This window comes from Anser anser, assembly GCF_964211835.1.
Source record: "Anser anser genome assembly, chromosome: 8".
NCBI classification, from domain to species: domain Eukaryota; kingdom Metazoa; phylum Chordata; class Aves; order Anseriformes; family Anatidae; genus Anser; species Anser anser.
In genome coordinates, this window is record NC_139728.1 from 1401399 (window position 1) to 1407131 (window position 5733).

The window sequence follows — 5733 nt, forward strand, 5'->3', positions numbered from 1 at the left end:
CAATCGCGGCGCCGGGCTCACGGAGCCCCTCCCGGACCGGCCGGGGGGGAGGAGGAGGAGAGGCCGGGACCGCCCCGCCGCCGCCGCCGGGAGCCGCTTGAGGGGGAGAGGGGCGGGAGGGAGACGTCAACGGGAAGGAATCCGCTGCCAGCGGGGGCAGCGCTGCCCTCCCGCACAGGGCATCGACCGCTGGATCCCCCGGGATGAGGACCCGGGCTCCGTGGAGAGCCCGGCCGGGGAGGACCCGGCCCCGCTGCCGCCCCTCAGGGCTCCCCTCCCGGGCCGGGCCCCCCAGGTGTGTGAGATCCCCTCGCGGGCTGCCCTGAGCAGCGAGGACAGCGGCGGCGAAGCGTCTGGAAAGTCGGGAGGGACGCCTTTCTTGTCAGCCCTGCCCCACACGCGGGGTGTCCTTTCAAATAAAAATATTGGAAAAAATAAACAAGTTTGGCGTCGAGATATTTGTGGGGAAAACCAGCCCCTCGGTTGATGGGGTGGGTTGGATAGTGGGTGCATGGTGGTTTGTGAGGTGGCCTGCCTCACTGCCTGTCCTGCACCCCCAGGAACCACTGCTCTGCACTTGAATTTTGCAGCAAAAATCGAGGAGTGAGGCCTGGCCCAGCTCCGGCTGAAACCAGCGGGATTCTTGCAGGAGGCGCGGGGTGGGAGCCCCGTCAGGCTGCCACAGTCTTGAGGGAACCGCGGGGCAGCCAGGAGGCTGTTTGAGATGGCGGTGTGTGACTTGCCTCAGCTCAAACCACTCCGCCACTCAGCCTCTAACGAAAACAGTCGAGGCTGTTCTTAATTAAAGGAAGCAGAACTGCCTGAGCTACCCATTGGGAAAAGGAAACTGCAGGAGAAGCAGGAAACTAAAGAATGGGGTGAGGGAAATGGTGGCTCACATAAACATAATGAAAGTTCATTAATTTTTAGACATTAACGTTGGGAGAAACTCATCTTTCGTGACCTCAGGGGAACATATGATTTAGGGTTAGATCCTCTGAAGTCTTTGGAAATGTTTCCATTGACTTAAGAAATGTTGGATCAGAACCTTACTACTTAATGCGCTCAATCATTTCTGCTACAGTACGCAGTGGCTTGGGAAGCTTCAGACATTTACAGTGGGTATGCTTTTCTCAGCTCCATGAATTATATGTTTCATCAATTTTGAAACAAAATGTTCCTGATTAGTAGCAGACAAAAATATGGGATAATACTTTCTCGCTGAACAATCAGGTTTAAATAATGCTCAAATAAATCACTTAGCATTTTTGTTTTTTACCTCATCTGATCAGGACACAAATGCCATTTGGTGTTTTTGTTCTGACACTGTACACCCATTAAGAAAGCTACCGATCTCTTGGGGTGACTGCTGCTATTTATTCTGTGACCAGTAATATCACAGAATCATGCTTATACCCTACAGGAAAACAACAACAAGAAGAGAGAAATATTTGTGCATAGTTAGAAATGCATTCTGTTTTGCATCCCTCTGACAACACAAAGCAAATTTAAACCCCTCAGTGCCATACAAAGCAGCTGGACCATACTGGGCAATCTGGCTCATTATTTATAAATCTCTTATCTTTGCCCTATTTTTCCACATTCCTTATTACCAAGGCTGTTTGTATGGAAAGAGGATTTGTAGAAGAATTATTCCCCACCTGAAATCATAATCCTCTTTGTGACATTGTAATAACTTCTTCAGCAACCACATGTAATATCATAAACATGCGCTGATGACTTCAGCTGGAAACTAGGAAAAAAGAGCTATGAAGAGACACAATCTGTTTTCTTGGAAACATGGACCATAATCTCACAAACATTCTTGCACATGAATTATTGTAAGCATATGTGTAGTCCTATTAAATGCCCTAAGCCTAAATTATCCCTTGTGTAATTCCACTGTAATCTATAGAATTAATGTGGCTCAATGGAAAACTATCAAACGCGCACTTTTATTCATTTTTGACTCTGTGATGGAGGCCCTATTTAGCGTCAGTGATTGAAGCCATGTAATGGGGTGACTGGCAAGTCGTCCATGTGGATTCGGGCCTAGCCCTGCCTGGGACAGATCATCTTCTCTTGCCTACCCATCTGATCCTGATAAAGTGCCTTGGTTTAATTATCTGGCTCAGCCGAGGAGGAGCTGGATGATTTCCCTGAAGGATGGAGAGAGTTTGTTTAGGAGAGCTAAACTGTGCTCAGGAAGTTCCTTTGCCAAGTCTGGCTCCAGAGGGTGATACATAAGAAGGGGGCTCTGCTGAGAGGGGGCTTGTCTAGAGAGGGGAGCAGAGCTCCTCAGGGGGTAAGGAGGTGCTGTCAGCCTTGGGGCTGGGTGGGAGATGATGCCACCAGGTGTTCGTAATAGCAGATATGGGTGTAGCTCTGCCTGGAGCAGAGGAGTGGGCTCCTGGGGGGGGGGTGTGCTGTGCTGCAGCACAAAAGAAGGATGAAGCTGGGGCCATGCCCCCGTAGGGTAAAGGCAGCAGTGACTGGTGTGGGGAGTCCCATGCTCTGTGATTCATGGTGCTACCTGGCTGCAGTAACCATGGGGGAGCTGGCTAAAGGAAGGGTGCCTTAAGGAAGGGAAGGTACTCTAAGCTTTCTCAGTTACAACTGTTCCTTTTCTGAGCATTGAGGTTGGGGGGGAGAATACTGTGAGTACTGACCTGGTGAGGCAAAGGACAAGGCTGTACTGCTCGTTTCCCCTCTGATGCACTTCAGCTGAAAGGCAAGAAGCTAAGACCTCTTGCACTTCCTCTGAACTTGGTGGTGCCTTTCCTGGGCAGTCCTGTCCCACGTCAGTGTGTTAATTAGTCCTGGCACTGTGAAATAGCCTGTCCTAGGGTGCTAGAGACACTGCTGCTCACTAATGTTTTAGCCTGATTAACTGATGTGTGGGACTAAAGTTATTAAACCAACTGCAGGATAGGTACAGCTTTTGAGTCTGTCTGCAGCAAGACTTGCATCTCCCTGCTGGTTGATTCCTGTTCAGAACAAATGTTAGAATAGCACGCAGTAATATTTAAAAAAAACTGCCTAAAAAGAGCTGTACAGGACAGGCAATGGTGAACCCTACCAGTACTCATGTATGTCCTGGATTTTTCATTTACTAAGATTCCTTTTGAAAATAATCAGTGATGTCTCCCTAGGTAAACTTAGGTAACATCTGTTGATATGTTACCTCAAATATCTATTTAAAACATTGCTATATTCATACTACTAATTGTAACAATGTGGGGGGATTTCAGGGGCTGTGCAGTCCTCCCCTCTGTGCTTTAAGGAGACATGCCATACTGTATGTATGTGGTATTGCCTCCGTGTCTAAATTAACAGACTCCATTCTCATCCTACATGAGATTCTCTTGCCTTGTAGAACAATTACAGATTGTATGAGGTGTTTGTAGCCACTCCACTCTCCTCTCAAGCAGACTATAGAAGACAGTATTTTCTTGGCAGTCATTAATTCTACCTAAAAGGCTGGCATTTACAAGTGTTTCAAAAACCAACATCTGGAAAAACAAAGCATGTGTGCTTCTAACAAATACCACAAACTGAAATATGGGGTCAGATTCAGCCTTGATGGAATTATCTGATATCTATGTTCTGTGTTTTCCCTGTATTGTTTGAATAAAAAAAAACCTTATATGGAGATTTCAGTGACACATGCAATGCCAAAATGCTCTGAGAACTGCATAGGACCAAGCCTAAAATACTGTAGTAGAAAAAAATAAATATAAACCAAGACCATCCTTGAGAAGTGGCGGTAGTGGAAATCTCTGGTTGTGGGAAGGGTTTTTAGGCACAAGTTCTGGAAATTATGACTGGGAGCTTTAGTCTTCTTTTGGAGAAAGATTCCCCTTTGTATTTAGATTTTTACAACGTAAATGTTACTCACATTGATGACGAAATAACTTCCTGAAGTGAAAATCTCTACAGATACATATGTGTAGCAGTCTAAGCTTTATTTCACATATGTATCCAGTTTTGTTTCAATATCTAAATGTTCACTTCTTAATTCACCATTTTCTTCAGTGACTCTAGTGCTGAAATCCTTTTCTGTTCTCCTATGAAAATCCCTGCCCCCCCCCAAAGTGAGGCTAGCTGTTGATAAATAAGCTTAAGATGGACATTTGTACATTTGTGCTTTTTTATTTCTGAGATCCATCACCTATTAAAATGTGATAGTTGAATTCTTACTGGTGGGAGTACAGCTAGACAACAGTTCAATTCCAAAGTACATTCCTGGATAGAGCTTTTATATTAAAGACTAAAAAAATACAACTTACCTGCAGCCTGGTTAACGTTATGGATTTCCTCCCCTCCTGTCCCAAATATGATTGATAGGTGTGCTTCTGGTATTGGTTTTTAACTTGCTATAACTAATATACAAACAGAAGGCAAACAAGGACTTCAGATCACTTGCTATGGAAAATGGCTGAGATTTCAGTTTTCTTCCTCAAGCATAGTAACAACAAGTAAGATTGCTGGCTTGCAGTAGGTAGCAGAGATACACTTCTCCCTCCTATTTGGCAACCTCATTTCTCTATCAGTAGGACCTAAACCACTTGCAGACGATCTTTGTCACCAGCATGTGTGTACTCAAGTGTTTTATTCCACTTGTCAACAAAGAATGTTAACAAACATCTGCTTTATTTTTGATATTTATCTACAAGAACACTGTAACAAAGCACACAAAGGCAATGCATGCATGGACAGTATATGTTACTAGCAATCATCCTTGTGAAGGAGTTGACAGAAGTGTATCTTCCTTTTTCTTCTTTTCTTCTTCATAAAGGAAGAAAAGGAAAAGCACTCGGCTTTCATATACCTACTAAAGGCAGACTTTGGTAGGCAGATAACTTGGCACTGTATCTTCACGCTGTTGTTGAAGAGAACACTAAAACCCTGAAGAAATGGTGGCTTTTTCCTTAATTGTTTCTGATAGCTCTAAAAATTTCCCAGTTGAAGCTCTGTTTCAGTCCCACTGTTGCTCCCCAAGTTCACCAGGCAGCTTTGCTGGCAGCCCTCAGCATCAGAAAGCCGAGGTCTGGACCCACCAAGGAGAATACGCCACAACTCTTCCTCCCAGTGACAGGACAGAGGATGTGTGCACACACTTACAGTCCTGTATCTGCATCAGTGACAAAGAGAAATAATGAGTGGTCTTGAAAGGATACGAGCAGGTGAGGCTATCCTAGGAGCACAAGCTCTGCTTTACCAAGCTGCGCCAGGTGCAGGGAGAGCTGAGGGGCTCGGTGTGCCCAGAGCCACGGGGCGCTTCCAGCCCAGCGGGACGGCACTGCTGGCCAAACACCTTAAAACTATAGAGGCTTGGTTTTAAGTGTCCTGTCTTCTGCTCTGAGCAGACCTAAAAATGAACTGATGTAAGCAGTTAATTCTGATACAGAATGCCTTTTATTGAAAACAAGACTATGCTTGAGCAGTGCTGATATTTTAAATGGCTGCTTAATTATCCAGTCATACTGTTGTTTTCCTTCTCAAAATTTGAATATGGAAAAGAATAGAAAACTTTCCCCTTACTGCCTAGTTCAGCGACTTCTTTCAATTTTAATTATCTAGGCTGTATTTTCTAACTGAGACTGATTCCTAATCAGAAGTGTTTCCCACCTCTGACACAGTGCTCTTGAAAAGCTTGAGGAAATCTTTTGCTTTTTTGTTAACTTTAGTTCATTACCCTCCTTTCAACATTTCAATTGTAGAGCTTTACTT